Source organism: Girardinichthys multiradiatus, chromosome 2 (genome assembly GCF_021462225.1).
Source record: "Girardinichthys multiradiatus isolate DD_20200921_A chromosome 2, DD_fGirMul_XY1, whole genome shotgun sequence".
NCBI classification, from domain to species: domain Eukaryota; kingdom Metazoa; phylum Chordata; class Actinopteri; order Cyprinodontiformes; family Goodeidae; genus Girardinichthys; species Girardinichthys multiradiatus.
Window position 1 is genome coordinate 3,343,049 of NC_061795.1, and position 20,414 is coordinate 3,363,462.

A 20,414-nucleotide genomic window follows, 5' to 3' on the forward strand; every position below is an offset into this window, starting at 1 on the left:
TGTATTTTCAGTGAAGCGGACAAGTTCACGTAAACCTGATCAGTCAAATGTTAAAAGCTGAGAGAAATATTTCCTTTGTTTTCCCTGTTCAGAATTTCCCCCAATTTCCCCTGTTCAGAAACACCTATTCAGAAAGTGTAAATTATTGACCCATAGCTCTGTTCATACCAGCATTCTGATCAGACACACACATTAATCACCAACCCCCAAACTGCTGTCTTATTGTCCCACCTATTGAGTGATCCATTGCTGCAACCTGGAAGACTGGCTGGATTTCTTTGTATTTTAAAATGGCCCATAAAACACTTTTTTTGAAAATTTAAAAACAAACAGAGCAATTAAAAAGAGCAGGAATAACAATGTATCAACATGTTAATTTCAGACCACTTTGCAGTCATGATGCAATTTGCAGACAAAAATAACATAGATTAGCACAAAAATAAATAAATTAATTAGAAAATTTAAACAGTTGATATTTCAAAATTAAGTTTTTTACTTAGTTTTTCTTGTGTGTGATACCATTCAATTTGGTGTTGCAATTTGGACAGTTGAAAGATGTTTGTTAAATGCACACAAATATTGTAATGCAGTGCTGTAAATTATCTTTACATAGAAAAATAGTACTGCGAGTTCAATGACAGTGCAGTCATTGGAGCTTCTCTTGACAAACATTGTTGGGGGAGGTGTTGCAGCAAGCTATACAAAGTTATTCAAATTAACAGCTTTTGCTACCGCCCAGCTTCCAGGGTGATTCTAACAAAACTTTGAAGCCTTTTTTCTCCTTGAAGTACTTTGGAGAGTGCCAACATTCAAACGGTCATATCTTCTTCAATTCTTTTTCAATTTCCACAAGTTTGACATCATTTGAAAGCTTAGACTCCTCTTTCAGGATCTGTAAACAGCTCAAAATGATCCCAGGTAGACTTGTTCCTGGTTTTGCCACAACCTGTCACAAATGTATGGAGAAAGGTGCTCTTGTCAGATGAGACTATAATATAAATGTCTTGTGCAAACCCAACACATCCTATCACCACACGAACACCATCCCCACAGTAAAGCATGGGGTGGTAGCATCATTGTGTGGGAATGTTGTCAGCAGCAGGGCCTGAGGGTTTGAGATGAGAGAAGATGGATGGTGCTAAATATAGGGATATTCTGGAGCAAAACCTGTCAGTCTGTCTGTGATTTGAGACTGGAACGGAGATTCACCTTCTAGCAGCACAATGACCCAGTGCATACTGTTAAAGCAACATTCAAGTGGTTAAAGTGTGTTGGAATGTCCTAGTCAAAGCCCAGACCTCAATCCAATTGAGAATCTGTGGCTAAACTCGAAGATCGCTGTTAATAAGTGAAAACCACCCAACTTGAAAGAGCTAGAGCAGTTTGGGCAAAAATCCCAGTGGCAAGATGTGGCAGCTCATAGACATGTATCCATATAACTTGCAGCTGTAATTGCCACAAAGGTGACCCTACAAAGTACAAAGAGTTAAGGGGGTGAACAGTTATGCAATCTAAAGTGTCATGCTATTTTGTTCTATTTGTTGTTTGTTTTACAATAAAAAATAATACATCTTTAAAGTTGTAGGCATTTTCTGTAAATGCAATGGGTCAAACTCTCAATCTATTTTAATTCCAGGGTGTGAGGCAACAAAACATGGAAAATGGCAAGAGAGGAATACTATTGCAAGTCACTGAATGATCTTTCATTCAAAGACTACAGCCAGAAATGTATGGGTGAAAGTATCAAAGTATCAATGGCTTTGCATAAAAAACACAAGCACTCAGCAGCAGAACAGAATTAAAATTTGATAGACTCGGTCATGAACTATGAAAGCATTGATTAAATGGATGTTAATCGGTTGCCTATGGGTGAACCCAGCCTAATTGTAAGGTGAAGCTCCGTCTTGCTGAGATGAACATCAAAGGTCTTTGAAAGAGTAAAAATTTAAACCTGCAGTTCACGTTGCACAGAAAAGAACTTCCTTCACACACAGTCCTGTGAAGCAGCATTTAGCGCCCTTCCAGATTTCTTCTGTTTTTGCTGCTTTGTATTTTGATGATCTGAAACATTTGACAAGTTTGACAAAGTGCAGTTTCCAAATACTTCCCATTAGGAAAAGAAAGCAAGCTATCCAAACCATCCTGGCCTTATGTATTTGCAATGACTGGCCATAACAGTTTTACATCACTGTGGAGGAGATTTGTCAAACTCTTCTTGGAAGAATGATTTCCAAAGAAATTCGTTCTCCAAAGGGGTTTAATGGAGGTTCTCCTTGGTTGAGAACCTCACCCACATGGAAGGTTCTCAAGCATGGAAGATCCGTTTAAGGGCATGCCATCTCAGTCGGCTTTGATTGTACACATTTATTACGCTACTCCAAAACCTTAATTTAGATTATTTTTGAGCCGTTCAGAAGTGGACTTGCTGGTGTGCTTTAGATGATTGTCGTGCTACATACCCCAGGTGTGCTTGAACCTATGGTCACAAACTGATGGCCGGACACTCTACTTCACGATTTCTTGGCAAAGAGCAGAATTTGTGGGTTATTCAGCTAAGGCAAGTCAACGAGGTCCTGAAGTAGCAAACCAGTCCCAGACCATAACACTATCACTACTGTGTTTGGCTGTAGGAATAATGTTTATCTAAAATGCTGTTAATATTACACCAGATGTAGCCAGATGTCCATGCATCATGAACTCTAACCTTAACGTAGGCAATTGAGGGCAATAGTGCTTTAGATGTTGTTCTGGGTTCTCTTGTGAGCTTCCTGCATTCCTGAGTTGTTAATGTGCTCTTGGTGTAATTTTGGTTGGCCGGCCACTCTTGGGAAAGTTCATAATGTTCCATGATTTCTCCATTAAGGGATAATGGCTCTCATTTTAGTAGCTGATTTACCAAAGATTTAGGAATGGCTTTGTAGTCCTTTCCAGACTAAGAGATGTCAGCAGCTATGTTTCTGCTGTGATCTTAAGTTTTCTTTAGATTGGGGCATGTTGTGTTGCTTTTTGAGATCTTTTGGCCTACTTCATGTTGTCAGACAGGTTCTACTTAAGGAATTTCTTGGTTCTACCAAGCTCTGCAGGTATCAGACCTGGATGTGGCTTGTGAAAGAATCTATGAAAAAATGGGTTAATTACAGTTAATTCTTGATTTAATCAATTATCTACACAGGGGAAGCTTGGTTTGGATTTTTTTTTTCCCTTGCTCAATTAAATATTTATGTTCATATCTCACTTTGCATTTATTCAGGATATCCTTGTCTGATATTAAAATGTATTTGATGATCTGAAATATTTAAGAAAAAATGAAGTCAGAAGAAGCAGAGGAATTTGAGAAGCTATTTAAAATGTGACTTTATTTTCTATCCCCCAGTGGGCCCACCACCTGCAGGGGGAACCGTGAGGGAACGGTGCAAAGAGGATTGGGTGGCAGACGAAGGTGGAGACCTCAGCGGCCCGATCCCCGGATGCTTAGGCTGGCTCTAGGGACGTGGAATGTCACCTCGCTGGGGGGGAAGGAGCCTGAGCTTGTGCGGGAGGTCGAGAGATATCTACTAGAAATAGTCGGGCTCGCCTCCACGCACAGCGTGGGCTCTGGAACCCATCTCCTTGAGAGGGGTTGGACTCTCTTCTACTCTGGAGTGGCCCACGGGGAGAGGCGGCGGGCTGGTGTGGATTTGCTTGTTGCCCCCCAGCTCAGCCGTCTCGTGTTGGGGTTTACCCCAGTGGATGAGAGGGTTGTATCCCTGCGCCTTCGGGTTGGGGAGAGGTCTCTGACTATCATTTCAGCCTACGGGCCGAGTGGTATTGCAGAGTACCCTGCCTTCTTGGCGTCCCTGTCGGGGGTGCTGGATAGTGCCCCTCCCGGGGACTCCATTATTCTGCTGGGGGACTTCAACGCCCACGTGGGGAACGACAGTGACACCTGGAGAGGCGTGATCGGGAGGAATGGCCTCCCCGATCTGAATCCGAGTGGTGTTTTGTTATTGGACTTCTGTGTTAGTCACGGATTGTCCATAACGAACACCATGTTCAAACATAAGGGTGTCCATCAGTGCACTTGGCACCAGGACACCCTAGGCAGGAGGTCGATGATCGACTTTGTTGTCGTATCATCAGACCTTCGGCCGCATGTTTTGGACACTCGGGTGAAGAGAGGGGCTGAGTTGTCCACTGATCATCACCTGGTGGTGAGTTGGATCCGCTGGAGGAGGAGAAAGCCAGACAGACTTGGCAGGCCCAAGCGCATAGTGAGGGTCTGCTGGGAACGCCTGGCGGAGCCCTCGGCCAGGGATGTATTCAACTCCAGCCTCCGGGAGAGCTTCGACCAGATCCCGGGGGATGTTGGAGACATAGAGTCCGAGTGGACCATGTTCTCTGCATCTATTGTCGATGCTGCTGCCCATAGCTGCGGCCGTAAGGTCTGCGGTGCCTGTCGTGGCGGCAATCCCAGAACCCGGTGGTGGACATCAGCAGTAAGGGATGCTGTTAAGCTGAAGAAGGAGTCCTATAGGCTGTGGTTGGCTTGTGGGACTCCTGAGGCGGCTGACGGGTACCGTGAGGCCAAGCGTGCTGCGGCCCGAGCTGTGGCAGAGGCAAAAACTCGGGCCTGGGAAGAGTTCGGTGAGGCCATGGAGAAGGACTACCGGTTGGCCTCAAAGCGATTCTGGCAAACCGTCCGGCGCCTCAGGAGGGGGAAGCAGTGCTTTGCCAACACTGTTTATAGTGGGGGCAGGAGACTGCTGACCTCGACTGAGGACATTATCGGGCGGTGGAAGGAGTACTTCGAGGATCTCCTCAATCCTGCCATCACGCATTCCGTGGTGGAAACAGAGGCTGGGGACTCGGGGTTGGACTCTTTCATCACCCAGGCTGAAGTCACCGTTGTGGTTAAAAAGCTCCGCGGTGGCAAGGCTTCGGGGGTGGATGAGATCCGCCCTGAGTACCTCAAGTGTCTGGATGTTGTAGGGCTGTCATGGTTGACACGCCTCTTCAACATTGCGTGGCGGTCGGGGACAGTGCCTCTGGACTGGCAGACTGGGGTGGTGGTCCCCCTTTATAAGAAGGGGGACCGGAGGGTGTGTTCCAACTACAGGGGGATCACACTCCTCAGCCTCCCTGGTAAGGCCTACGCCAGGGTATTGGAGAGGAGAGTCCGACCGATAGTCAAACCGCGGCTTCAGGAGGAACAGTGTGGTTTTCGTCCCAGCCGTGGAACACTGGACCAGCTCTATACCCTCTACAGGGTGCTCGAGGGTTCATGGGAGTTTGCCCAACCGGTTCACATGTGTTTTGTGGACCTGGAGAAGGCATTCGACTGTGTCCCTCGTGATGCCCTGTGGGGGGTGCTCCAGGAGTATGGAATCGGGGGCCCTTTATTAGGGGCCATCCGGTCCCTGTACGAGCGGAGCAGGAGTTTGGTCCGCATTGCCGGCACTAAGTCGGACCTGTTCCCAGTGCATGTTGGACTCCGGCAGGGCTGCCCTTTGTCGCCGGTCCTGTTCATAACTTTTATGGACAGGATTTCTAGACGTAGCCAAGGGCCGGAGGGGGTCTGGTTTGGGGACCAGTGGATTTCGTCTCTTCTTTTTGCGGATGACGTGGTCCTGCTGGCCCCCTCTAGCCAAGACCTACAGCATGCGCTGTGGCGGTTCGCAGCCGAGTGTGAAGCGGCTGGGATGAGGATCAGCTCCTCCAAGTCCGAGGCCATGGTACTCGACCGGAAAAGGGTGGCTTGTTCTCTTCAGGTTGGAGGGGAGTTCCTGCCTCAAGTGGAGGAGTTTAAGTATCTCGGGGTCTTGTTCACGAGTGAGGGAAGAATGGAGCGGGAGATCAACAGACGGATCGGTGCGGCTGCCACAGTAATGGGGGCGCTGTGCCGGTCCGTTGTGGTGAAGAGAGAGCTGAGCCGAAAAGAAAAGCTCTCAATTTACTGGTCGGTGTACGTTCCTACCCTCACTTATGGCCATGAACTTTGGGTCATGACTGAAAGAACGAGATCCCGGATACAAGCGGCTGAAATGACCTTCCTCCGTAGGGTGGCCGGGCACTCCCTTAGAGATAGGGTGAGGAGCTCGGCCATCCGGGAGGAGCTCGGAGTAGAGCCGCTGCTCCTCCACATCGAGAGGAGCCAGTTGAGGTGGCTCGGGCATCTATACCGGATGCCTCCTGGACGCCTTCCTCGGGAGGTGTTCCAGGCACGTCCCACCGGGAGGAGGCCCAGGGGACGGCCCAGGACACGCTGGAGGGACTATGTCTCTCGGCTGGCCTGGGAACGCCTTGGGCTCCCCCTGGAGGAGCTGGAGGAGGTGTCTGGAGAGAGGGACGTCTGGGCGTCTCTGCTGAGTCTGCTGCCCCCGCGACCCAGTCCTGGATAAGCGGAAGACGACGAACGAACGAACTTTATTTTCTACATGTTGAGAGTGGTTCCCTTAGGCTACAAAAGAAAGAACAAGATAAAGGCTTACAACAAATAACAGAAAGGCCAAACGTGTAGCAGTAAAACCGGTCAGTTTCTTCCTTTCATGTTTTCAACCCTGTCAGTCATGGACTATTCTGAACCTCAAAATGTTGGCAGCCTTTTAGAAATCTCAACATTTGGGTACAGGTCTACCCTCTCCAGAGAATGCGTAGGGAGAAATCTGCTCTTATAACGCTAGCTGGACTAACCAAGGTATTTGCTACTGTAAGATATCTAAGACTGTTTATACAGTCAATTTTGTAATCATTTTGTCTTCAGAGTGATGTAATTATATATATAGTTAGATTATATTATAGTTCTTAGAGTTGGCAGAAATCGGTATCAACAGGCTGGAACTTACTGAAACCTGGGGATCAGGCTTAAATTCTGATCAGTGCATCACAACTTATATTGCTTCTATAAAGTTATATACGTCATAATGCTTCACCAAAAATCTGTAGCCTCCATTAAAATGAAATTCGGGTATGTCTTAACAGTGTTAACATCTCGTTGACAACTTGATGAATGTGACTGAGATTTTAGAGAAATACGAGTGGACCGACTGACTGTGTTGCTGGCTGCTTGTTTGGGTGTAAGGTCAGACGTCAACAGTCATCCTTAAAGCTGTCCACTTGTTTGTGATTAAGCCAGGTTTCCACACGACATGTTACTACCAGGTCCAGACAGGAAGGAAAACCTGGGATAAAAACATCTTTATAAGAAAGCGAAGAAAAGTATTTCTTTAAAAATCTTATTAAAAATTTGTATTGAATTAGAAAAAAAAACGTGAGAAGACATTTCAGTAACGTTTACAAATGTGTTGATCCATAGCACTGTAGTTGGTCTGACTTTGACAGAAAGGCATAATTAATACTGTTCTAACACTGTTCTGATCCACTTTGAGTGCACAGGATGTGGGAGATGAATAACATGTTTCTGATGCTCTTTTGAGAGTGACAAGAGAAAGGCGGAACTTGAAAAAAGGCTGGAAGTGCTAATGAGCCTTATTTTAACAACACAACGCCTCCATGAATATTTAACACAGTGAAGTGTGATGAGTTCTCCCCTCTGAGTGAAAAAAGGTCTTTGAAAAGCTGCTGCAGCCAAAATGCTGCAATTCAGCATCACTTTATGCAGTAGTGCAGGGCTACTGTTAAATAAATAAAAAATACATTCCCTCAGTAAAAGGATCTATATTTTTTCTATATAAAATTACATCCACTACAAATCTGGTTCTCTTTATGTTCCTGGCAAAACACAGTATCAAGCACTCATACCAAACTTCTCCACATTTTGTCACATAACAACATCATGTATTTCAGTGTGATTTTATTATTATTGTTAGACCAACCAATAACAGCACAAAATTATAAAGTGAAAAGAAAATAACACACAGTCCCACATTTCTTTTACTATGAAGTGTTAGAAAAGTGTGGTTTCCACTGATCTTAGCACCATCTATCTTCCCATTTTTAAACGTGGTTCCATTCAGATGATGGATTAAACAGAACTCTGTGGGATGTTTGCTGCTTGGGATATTGTTTTAGAGCCCAATCCTGGTTCAAACGTCTTCATAACATTATCCCTGACCTGTCTGCTGTGTTCCTTGGTCTTCATGATGCTGTTTTTTCACTAATGTCTAACAAAACTTAAGAGGTCTTCATTGGATTTTATTTAGGGGTATCACTGGTAAGGGAGCTTGAAAGCAAATGCGCACCACACATATAATGTCTTTATTTTTGAAAAACTTTTAAAAAACCGTGCTTTTTTTTTTTACTTTCACTATACATTATGACATAAAATCAAACTAAACATTTTAATATGTAAAAGTTTAAGGGGTGTGAATATGTTCACAAGACACCATAAAAGGCGCTTACTTTCATAACGACATTCGCTTAGACTTTCCCCAGACGTCTCGGAAGGATGGTTTCTGGGTAGGAGGTGGGAGTCTCCAAGATGTGAAGTCCCATGAACTCACTTTGTTGCTCGGCAACGGCAAGGGCAGTGGTACCTATCCAGGAAAACAACTTCACTGCCTGAAATAAAAAAAGATAGAGGGAACACACCATGAACCTCTTCAGCAGGGTTAAGTAGATGAGAATAAGACCGAGTCAACAAGAAGCGGTGCGACTGCCAGGGCCAAAGAGGTGTTTGTGTGTGGTAATTAGGTTCTTCACTCGCAGGACTGAAGGTTACGTGCATAAGGCGGGAAAAGGAAAATTAAAGCCACAATAGCACTTAGTTAAGACAAAAGTTTTACTGTGTTGCAAAAAAAAAATTATATTTTATCTGTTTTTTAACATCTGTGGACACTGAGAAAATGGATGTAAATGGTGTTTTTGTCCTTCATTACATGGAGAAATGTAAGCAAACACCCTGAGAGAAGATCAAAAGGCTACTAACAACAGTATCTAGGTCTCCTTTTCAAAGGAGGCCGGCTTTATCTCATTAAAGCAGGCAAAAGAGGAGGAAAAAAAGCATCAGGTCCAAAGGGAAATGGAACAGTTTTGCCTGTATTTGCTTTGTTATTTAGCTGGTAAAGCTCAAACTAATTACTCTCATCTCCTTCACTCTATTCATTATTCTAGCTGTAAACACATTAGTCAAATGAAAAGTCTCCGGGCACACCTGGCTTCCTTATCATTCGCGCTTTCCACCACAGAAAGGTAGGGCTTTCCAGCCTGCAGACTATTATAGAAGCCCAGCCTCATGTATGGGATATAGTACCTGCTGCCTATTCCACCGATAGCTGCCTCCCAGGAAGCCTTAATGTATGAGATTTGTCAGTGTCAATTTCCCAGTTAATCTCTCTGGTTCACCTCGCCGCCGCTGCCTCTGCCACCCATTCATTTTGCTGCTGATCTTCCTGCTCAAGCTGTACTGTGTGGGGCTACAAAGGCGACAGGAAGCCCAGGAGCAGGAAATGTATCTGCTGTAGCCGACGGAGCAGTGTCCCCCTGCCTAGGAGTTGATACGGATCCAAAGAAACGGCTGGTACACACTCAGAATGTTCCTGCACAGTTTGAGCTTTCATTCGCAGAAATAAAAATCTGAAATCAGAATCTTGTTAAAGGAAGTCAGTGGAAGAATGATTGATTCCATTCTGTGGTACTTGCACGACACTCTGGCCTTGTTAACATTAACACAGAGATTTTCCTGCTGGGTTTGCACATCTAGCCACATGCAAATGGAGTTTTTGATGAGAAAACATCAAGTGCCTTGCAAAGGTACTCATACAGCTTGAACTTGTTTTTTATATTTATTTGTTTGCATTTTGTCACACTGCAACCTCAAACTGTATACTGGAATGTTTTGGAAATGTACACTGCTCAAAAAAATAAAGGCAACACTCAAATAACACATCCTAGATCTGAATGAATGAAATATTCTCATTGAATACTTTGTTCTGTACAAAGTTGAATGTGCTGACAACAAAATCACACAAAAATCATCAATGGAATTCTAATTTATTAACCAATGGAGGCCTGGATTTGGAGTCACACACAAAATGAAAGTGAAAAATCACACTACAGGCTGATCCAACTTTGATGTAATGTCCTTAAAACAAGTCAAAATGAGGCTCAGTATTGTGTGTGACCTCCACGTACCTGTATGACCTCCCTACAACACCTGGGCATGCTCCTGATGAGACAGCGGATGATCTCCTGAGGGATCTCCTCCCTGACCTGGACTAAAGCATCCACCAACTCCTGGACAGTCTGTGGTGCAACGTGACGTTGGTGGATGGAGCGAGACATGATGTCCCAGATGAGCTCAATCGGATTCAGGTCTGGGGAACGGGCGGGCCAGTCCATAGCTTCAATGTCTTCATCTTGCAAGAACTGCTGACACACTCCAGCCACATGAGGTCTAGCATTGTCCTGCATTAGGAGGAACCCAGGGCCAACCGCACCAGCATATGATCTCACAAGGGGTCTGAGGATCTCATCTTGGTACCTAATGGCAGTCAGGATACCTCTGGCGAGCACATGGAAAGAAATACCACCCCACACCATTACTGACCCACGGCCAAACCGGTCATGCGGAAGGATGTTGCAGGCAGCAGATCTCTCTCCATGGTGTCTCCAGACTCTGTCACGTCTGTCACATGTGCTCAGTGTGAACCTGCTTTCATCTGTGAAGACCACAGGGCATCAGTGGCGAATTTGCCAATCCTGGTGTTCTCTGGCAAATGCCAAGCGTCCTGCACGGTGTTGGGCTGTGAGCACAACCCCCATTTGTGGACGTCGGGCTCTCATACCATCCTCATGGAGTCGGGTTCTAACCGTTTGTGCGGACACATGCACATTTATGGCCTGCTGGAGGTCATTTTGCAGGCCTCTGGCAGTGCTCCTCCTGTTCCTCCTTGCACAAAGGTGGAGGTAGCGGTCCTGCTACTGGGTTGTTGCCCTCCTACGGCCTCCTCTACATCTCCTGGTGTACTGGCCTGTCTCCTGGTAGCGCCTCCAGGCTCTGGACACTACGCTGACAGACACAGCAAACCTTCTTGCCACAGCTGGCATTGATGTGCCATCCTGGATGAGCTGCACTACCTGAGCCACTTGTGTGGGTTGTAGAGTCCGTCTCATGCTACCACGAGTGTGAAAGCACCACTGACATTCAAAAGTGACTAAAACATCAGCCAGAAAGCATCGGTACTGAGAAGTGGTCTGTGGTCCCCACCTGCAGAACCATTCCTTTATTGAGTGTGTCTTGCTAATCGCCAAAGATTTCCCCCTGCTGTCTATTCCATTTGCACAACAGCTGTGAAATTGATTGTCAATCAGTGTTGCTTCAAGTGGACAGTTTGATTTCACAAATGTTTGATTTACTTGGAGTTATATTGTGTTGTTTAAGTGTTCCCTTTACATTTTTGAGCAGTGTATTTTAATTGAATTTTATATGACAGACAAAGTAGTGTAGAATTGTAAAAGTATAAGGAAAAACATCCACATTGTTTTCAAAATGTTTTACTTAGGGTCCAAAGAGTGCGGTTTGCATGTGTATTCACCCCCCTGAGTCAATACATTTGTTTGCAGTTGCAAATCTTTGGGGTGAAGTCTTTACTATCTTTGCATATCTAGAGAGTATTTGCTCACTCTTTGCCAAATAGCTAAAGCTCACACATGCTGGATGGAGGGCATAGACTTACCACAGATCCTCAGTTAGCTTTAGGTCTGGACCTCCACCCTGTCTGAAGTATTATACAGTCTCTGAAAGGTTTGCCATGTATTTAACTTCATCTATGTTCCCAGTCCCTGCTAAAGAAAGTGTCCCCACAGCATGATACTGCCACCATCATGTTTCATGGTGTGGATGGTGTCTTCGGGCTAATGTGCAGTGTGTAGTGTTTTCTCCTACACAAAATGTTTTACAGGCAGGTACGACATTGGTCTCATTTGACCAGATCACCTTCTCATAGTTAATAGTTGTTGTTTCAGCAAATTCTCCAACCTGAGCTGTGGATCTATGCAGCTCCCCTAGAGTTACCATGTTTTATAACTTAACTGCTTTAAAGTTTCTCCCTGACCTGTCTGCGGTGTTCCATGGTCTTCATGTTCTCTATCAAACTCTCAGACCACCACACAAAAGCCAAATTTACACCGAGACTAAATGGATAGACTTTATTTACAAATAATGTATTTTAAGAAGCAATGAAGTAGCGACTAACTTTGCACATCCTCATTACAGCATTCTACGCGAGATTCCATAAAAACAATGAAGCAACCAGTAAGTGTCATTATGTGACCCTCATACGTGCAGCAATTTTGGGTTGACCAGGGGTCATAATCCCTCAGGTTTTATTTTTCAGAATCAACTGGCCCTTGTTGGATTTAGAACCACAAGCAGTGATACTATAGATATAGATTGGGATCTAAGTTATTTGTAAAATTCTAAACAATTAAATACATTTTTTTGTTCTTTGTAAAACAGCCCTTGTTCAGGAAAAGAGGAAAAACATCTAGAGTCATGTATGAAAACTTTAGATAGATTTGATGTCAGACAGTAGGGAAAACAGGTTCTGTCATATTTTATGCAGTGTGAGATCAAGGGAAACTGACTAAAGCGATATTTTGTTCTCCGTATCACAAGCTCAAATGAGGTATAAACTGCTACACACAGAGAAAAGGCTGATGCTAGAATGTAATTATTCATGCCTCTAAATAACTCTGGTGTTCTGTGAAGAGTAAGAAAAGCCAGGATTACGCAGAAGAAAAGGAAGTTTTTACTTTGCCACTAGACTAGAATTTGGCAGGCTGAGAGACATTTGTTTTTCTGTTGTGAACAAAATGCTAATTTCAGCTTGTTTCACTGAGCCTGTTTTCAGCTACTAATTACTGGACACTGAAAGCCTCCTGGCCAATAACATTATACCATTAATTAATTAGGGTGATTCAGCAAAAAACCTGATTAAAATGTCCACTCTTGATAATATGAAACATAAAAGTACAATACTCTAAATTAACAAGTAACTAAATGATAATTTAGCCAACTAAACTAAACTAAAGAAAGCAGATTGAGGCATTTCTTGGTTATCTGCATGATATCATATACTGCATCTGCTAAAGATGTAAAATTAAACTGTTGCCAGCTTTGACTTTGTCAAAGACACAGAGGGCACAAGATTTCTAAATTACAGATGTAGCTGAGTGTACAGCTCTATACCTGCATAAGTTCCAAAGACATTACCTCCCAAAGCTCTATGATATTTGACTTTCACAACACGCTTCTTTAGACGTATTGCTCTAACTTACCTCAGATGGTAAGGATACTAGGTGTTCAGTTAAGGTGAAATTCTTTTAAGATTTGTTTTGAGACACTTCTGGCTTTTAATTTTGTTTTTTGAAAATAAGCAGATAAGAAGTGGATTGGACAGAGGGGGAAGACATGCAGCATAGGTCACCGGGGTCAGGACTTGAACCCGGGACAGCTGCGTTGAGGACTGAAGCCTCCTTATATGGGTTGCACGCTCTACTGCTACACCAGGTGCCATGCCCTGAGGTGACACTATTTTTAATTCTTCTGGCTAACAATATTTTGATTCTCCATGTTTTTCTACTATGTTTTGATGAAATGCCAAACATCTGAAAACATCCATCAAAAACATCATCTTATAAGTTTTGCAAGTTCATGCTGATGGCAAAGGTCTCCTAATGCTTTTTGAGATGATGGAAGGTGAAGGGCCGGTGCTTTCTAACACTTCAGAGATTTTTTTGACATATTAATTTTGACTTGCTTCACTATGTTCAGCACTAGCATGGTTTTAGATATGTTTTATAAAAAAATTAACAATTGATGTCAAATGGGTGGGAACTGCCTGAGCAAGAACACTTGCATGTCTAAATCCAGCAGTCAGGAAAAAATATCTGCCCCCGTTACAGATTTCTTCTGTTTTTGCTTTTCTGTCACACATTTCTATGGCTTTTGGACCACAGTGAGAGCAATTATAAAGGAATGGAGAAAACATGGAACAGTGGTGAAGAGGCCTACCAAATATTACTTAAAGGGTCGGGCGAGAACTCTTCCAGGAAGTCCAAAGAGAAACCTGAACAACATCTAGAGCTCTGCAGGCCATACTGTGCTCAGTTAAGGTTGAGTTTATGATTCAACAATAACTGGACTGGACAAAAATGGCATCCATGGCAGAGCTCTTGGATAAAAACTGTCTACCCATGTCTCATTTCCAGAAAAAAACATTTTGATGATCCCCAAGGCTTGTATTCAGTGGACTGATGAGACAAAGGAGAAATTATCTGTAAGGTAGACATCTAGCGTAAAGCTACTAGCATTCCAGAAAAGTAACATCACACCAGTAGTAAAATATGTGTGATAATTTTGGCCTGCTTTGCAGCTTCGAGACCTGGACAACCTACCCTAATTGCCATGAAGTCTGCTTTCTATGTCTCTTTCTGTCAGTCTCTCTTCTGATTGAAATGCTGATGCATCACCATAAACAGGTTATTTGTGTCACAATCCTGAGGTATTTGGATTTTCTTTTGTGTATGTATTTTGATCATTTCTTTGCTGTTTATTTTGTTCTTTGTGTCTTGCTTCCTTGTGTTTTGCTAAGTGTTTTACTTATTAGTTTATTCGTTTGTCATTTAGTGTTCTTAATACACCAAGAATTATTTGCTGTTAAATTTCTGTTGGATAGTACCCTGGTTTTTGTCTGTTGCAGCTCTACTTTAGTAAATGAATCTCCCTTCTTCAGCTGCTCTCCCTTATCACTGCCTCAGCTGCTCTTCATTTCATCTGATTAGTTTTTGTGGTTCATTTATCATTTTCCTTCCCTACCTCAGTATATATGCTCACTGGTTCTCATTGTTTACAGCTGGATTCTTCTGTTTGCCTGTCTGTTATCCTGTCTGTTGAATACCTGTTTCTTTATCCGTGCTCCATGACCGGATACTTGTTGTGCAACCTCTATGTTTTTTCTTTTTATTAAAGAACAAACTTTTTGCCAGTTCAGTCAGTTTTACAAACCAAATGTAACACTTTTTGCTTGAACACCCTCTATTGAGCTAAATTAAAACAATGGGGCCAAAAGTCCTTCTTAGTAATTTAAACACCTTATTGCCAGTTATTGTCAGAGTCTGGTTGTCACCTTGCCTGCTGCTAACATTTTCCACCTCTAGGGGCCGCAGGAGCTGGAGGACCAAGGATGTGACAGGTGCACATCATTGCCTCATCAATTCGGAGGACTATATGAGGGCGGCTCACCAGCACTTCTACGCCTGAGTGTTTTTGCCCTCTGTGGTAGTACTACCTGGCCATCTACTTTGAAACCTTGAAGAATTGTTTTGAAAGATATCCTAACAGCTTGTTTTACCTTGTCTAAGGCACCCAGCTTTGCTCCTCGTTGGAGATCTTTGAAGAATACCTTAGACCACAGTCTGGACTCTGGATCTTTCCCCGGCTGGCGGCCCACCCTGGAGATTCACCTGTCCGGGGAAGCAAACCCTGTCCACCCACCAACGGTCCCTCCAGGATCACCTGAAAAGCCCCAACGGATTCAGCACGGCTTCACTGTTCCCAGACTCGCAACCCTCTCCCCCTGGTGGATCGCCCCACCCGAATAGTAAGCCTAACTGTTTAGTTGTTCAGTTCCACAATCTGAACTCACCTTGTCATTTTCCCCTTTCAGTCTGACAGCCTGCCTGGTTCCCACGCTCCACGTACATTCCTGAATTGTAAATAAATTGTTGAATCGTTTCTCCGTTTTGAGTGTTCTCTGCATGTGGGTCAAGTCGGCCTTAAAAACTATGACAGTTATAACAAATGCTTGAGGCTGTTTTTGCCACCAGGGGTGGCACAACTACTTAGTTGGTTTGTTCAAATAACCAGCCAAACAGTGATCATGGCCAGATGAAAAAGAAACCAACCACCAGCAGATTTTACGAACCACTTCTACATTTTATATTTATGCAACACAAACATCCAGAACATTACTCAGTTAGAAAACATCTATGTTCATTTGACCTAATGTCCAAATATATATGTGTAAGGTAATGTGCTTAGTCAATCACTTAACCTGGATGGCATTAAATTGACCTCTGATAATAAAGTAAAAACCTTGGTGTTATTTTTGACCAGGACATGTCATTTAAATCCCATATTAAACAGGTTTCTAGGATTTCCTTCTTTCATCTCCGGAACATTGCCAAAATGAGAAATATCATATCTAGGAGTGACGCTGAAAAACTAGTCCATGCATTTGTTACTTCAAGGCTGGACTACTGTAATTCGTTACTATCAGGATGTCCACAAAATGCAGTTAAAAGCCTTCAGCTGATTCAAAATGCTGCAGCAAGAGTTCTGATGAAAATTAAAAAAGAGAGATCATATTTCTCCTATTTTAGCTTCCCTTCATTGGCTCCCTGTTAAGTCCAGAATAGAATTTAAAATTCTCCTCCTCACATATAAAGCCCTTAATGATCTAGCTCCATCATACATCAGAGATCTGATTGTTCCATATGTTCCTAACAGAGCACTTCGTTCTCAGACTGCAGGTTTACTGGTGGTTCCTAGAGTCTCTAGAAGTAGAATGGGAGGCAGATCCTTTAGTTATCAGGCTCCTCTCCTGTGGAACCAGCTCCCAGTTTTAGTCCGTGAGGCAGACACCCTGTCTACTTTTAAGGCTAGGCTTAAAACTTTCCTTTTTGATAAAGCTTAAAGTTAGAGTGGCTTAGTTTATCCTGAGCTATCTTCCTTATTTTTTACCTCTGTCTTCTTCCCTCCCTGTTGGTTGGAGTAAGGGGGAGTCAGGTTTAGCCTAAACCGGCTCAGTTATGGTTGAGGTGCAAACACACCCTCCATTTCTGCTACCTGTATGACCCCTTCTCTTTTCCAATGGTTATAATCAGTCTGACAGAGGGAGGTATCCCAATCCTTGTGGTTTTTAGTATAACAATGACCATCAGTGGGACCCTTTGTGAGGTGCCTTGAGACGACATTGTTGTAAATAAGCGCCGTTTAACTAAATAATCTGAATTGAAACTATCTGTGTAGTTATGCTGCTATAGGCTTAGGCTGCTGGAGGACATAACGACCACTTTCACCCTCTTCGCTACATTCTCACACTACTCTCCAATTTTGCATTATTTACTGTTATTTCAGCTTTTAACCTTGTTCTCTCTTTTCTCTTCCTAGAAGCTACACCTGGCCTGGCTCTGTGTCTACCTGTGACACCTTTCTCGAGAGGGGAATCGTCCGAGCTTCTGCTGGCAACAACTTAATGCTCACTCTCTACCGATGATCCACATAACCCTGTCTTTTAGTGTTTAACCCTTTCTCTCTCCTAGACATGGAAATTGACTGAGCTTTTACTGTAACTAATTATATGTGCTCTTTTTCAGACTCTAACCTTGAAAACTGGCTCAGAGTTTATCTGTTCTTTCTTTCTAGGTGAAACGACTAAAGGAGCTACATCCATTAACATTTACTTTTCCTTCCCATAGAAAGGACTCCTGGATCAGTGCTTCTGTGTTATTTTTGTGTCTCTGCTCTGTTCTCTCAAACCCCCAGTCGGTCGTGGCAGATGGCCGCTCACACTGAGCCTGGTTCTGGTTCTGCTGGAGGTTTCTTCCTGTTAAAAGGGAGTTTTTCCTCTCCGCTGTCGCTACATGCATGCTCAGTATGAGGGATTGCTGCAAAGTCAACGCCAGTGACTGTCCACTGTCTCTACATGCTCATCCGGGAGGAGTGGATGCTGCAAGTCACTGACTGGATGCAATCTGCTGGGTTTCCTTAGATAGAAAAACTTTTTATCCAATTTGAATAAAAATCTAACTCCGACTGCACTGTTCAATTGTTAGGATTAATTGGAATGTATGTACCTGACTGTTGTGAAGTGCCTTGAGACAACATGTGTTGTGAATTGGCGCTATATAAATAAAACTGAATTGAATTGAATTAAGGGTGTAAGGCAGCTGAATCATGTGACAAAATTTGTATACCTCATAATAGTACACCCCATTAAACATTCAGCTCCTTGTTGAGAAATGTTCAGATTTTAATGTCTAATCCCATTTTTTTATTTATCTCTGAAAAGAAATGGATTTAAATGCAACTGAAAACCACAAAATGACATAAGCAGAGTGAGGAAAATGGGAAGATACTCTAAGAGCTAGTTATAGCTACTGGTTACATCCTATGATTGACACATCTATCGTAGCCATCTACCACTAACTCCCATTGATCTCAGAAAAGTTTGCCCAACTCGTCACATTCAGCTGTGCGATGTTTGGGGGGTTTCTTGCATGTACAGCCTGTTTCAAGACAACCACAGGATCTAAAAAAGATTACAGATCTGGTCTTTGACTCATCTCATAGCTTTCATTTTTTTATTCTCAGCCAGTCCTTGGTGGACCTACTGTTTTGGATCATTGTCAAGTTGCAGGGTGCAGTTTTGATTCAACTTCATTTGTTTTACAGATGGTCATACATTTTCCTCAAGCACCCTCTGTTACAAGGTGGAATTTATGAGGCTGCTGGCTGTACTGGAAACTTGCCGGTGGTGGAGGTGGTTGAGACATAGGCTGTAATGGAGGTGAGATGCTCATATGCCTCCTCAAACTCAAGAGGAGGAAAATGAGAAACCATCATCATAGCTGGAGAAAAGGCATTCTGCTGCCAAACGCTCCCAGGGTCTGTCTGCCTAGGCGACCGCACATAAGAAGAGTTCGGTACATTTCTCCTCTGAAATGATGTCTGCTGGGTCCACATGACTGGTTCCTTCTGTCATGATGAGTGTTGAGTTAGGACCCAAATGCAGAGAGTAGTGGATATGATAAGAAGGATTTAATGAAGAACAAACTTACATTTTGACCAGATACAGAAACTCAGGTCATAAGCAGGAAAATGAAGAGCATGGACTCGGGAGACAAACAGGAGGAACCCGTGGCAAACAATGGAAAACCAGAGAGCTTAAATACTGAGGGAAGTGGAGTGTGGACCAACGAACTGGGAGAGGAGCTAATCAGAAGAAACATGGAACAGCTGGTGACAAGGGGAGCAGGAAGACTGAGGGAGAGTGCCTTCTTAACCTGATTGAAAAGGGAGTGCAAAAAGTAAACAATGAAACTAAACTAGGGGAGGTCTATAAGGAAAGATAAATTAAACACATTTAACACAATAACCCAGGAAGTAACAAAACTAAACAGAAGGAATCTAAACTTGAATGAACAGAAAAGCACCTGGCTGAGCAGAAAAAACAAACACAAAACCCTAACACATATAGATCCTGACAGATAGGTGCTATGATGGTGAGCTAGCCAGGTAGAAAAGCATTCCCAAACCCTGACACTACCACTTTCATGTTTCACAGTTAATATAAGGAGTTTTCCTGGAATGCTGTATTTCATTTATGCCACACATTGCCTCTGTTCTGATGTCCAAATAATTTAATTTTAGGCACATCAGGCTGAAGGACATTATTTAAGAAGTCCTGGTCTTCGCTCACATTCTCTCTGGTGAATTTCTGATTTGCCTCCATGGTTTATTTCTTGGAGCGCCAACATTTCCTCCTTATAAACCTTGTATAGAAGTTCACCTTGTGCAGTCTCTTTCTGATTATATGGGCATGCACATTTATATCAACATAAAAAAAATGCCTTCCTTAATTGACATTGTAGGATTTTTGGTGACTTTTGTGGTCTGCTCCTGGGGTTACCTTACTTAAACTGCCAGATCTGGGCATGTTGGCACTTGTTCGGAATGTCCTCCAGTAGTACTCTAGACTTTTAATTGAAATCTGCCAGTGGAGGGGCGGATTTCAATTTCTTTTCAGACCTCCTGAAATCAGACTCCTAAGCTGCTAAAATCCTCTTTCTAAAGGCGCAAAACAGCTTTTTTGATCTCATTTTGGTGTTCACTCTCCCTTTATTAGTAAGGAGCACACCAAACTAAATGTCTGAGATATAAATTGGGCAAACCTCCTTTAAAATGCAGAACACTGCTGCCCTAATCACATTCCCCTGATAAGATGTCCCTATGTGTGATTTTATTCATTTTAGATAGGTATAAATGTGGAGGTGTCCTAATTTATTCCTTAGCAATTACGTTTTACAGAAGATTTTAAAAGGTCCTTATTTTACATGACTGCACCCTCTGAATCAAAATTCTGAAACACAAATTTGCACAAATCACAACGGAATGGATTATAGAGTGACAAAAAGTCACCATTGCTCTGGACGCCCCAGTAAACTCATCATCCTTTCAATGAGAGTCCAACTTGAACGAGTTTACAACACCCTAACGGGAGGAAGATGTTTTCATCATTTGCCTGGCTTTTGTCTGTTTCCATTTGTTTTTGAACATTTCACGGCGTTAAGCTCTTTTGGCCACCGCTTATTTCCCCGCAGTGATTAAGCTGGGAGGTTTGCGGTGCAACGGAGTAAATCCAATTTGGCAACCAAAAGAATAAAGCGGCATTTGTGCTGGACGAGCGCCAGGC

At 43.3% G+C, this 20,414-nt stretch overlaps 2 long non-coding RNA genes across 3 annotated transcripts in view; both read right to left on the reverse strand.

Annotated features, from left to right (window-relative positions):
- Positions 1-20,414, reverse strand: part of LOC124859097 — a 122,377-nt gene that overhangs the window by 57,185 nt on the left and 44,778 nt on the right. For both annotated transcript variants that reach the window (XR_007036011.1, XR_007036010.1), the window contains exon 2: positions 8,338-8,496. This is a non-coding gene — a long non-coding RNA (uncharacterized LOC124859097). The remainder of the gene's footprint in view (positions 1-8,337; positions 8,497-20,414) is intronic.
- LOC124859101 lies at positions 18,290-18,938 on the reverse strand. Its single transcript, XR_007036013.1, has 2 exons — positions 18,781-18,938; positions 18,290-18,697 (listed from the first exon to the last, which is right to left on the reverse strand). It is a non-coding gene; the product is annotated as an uncharacterized LOC124859101 (long non-coding RNA).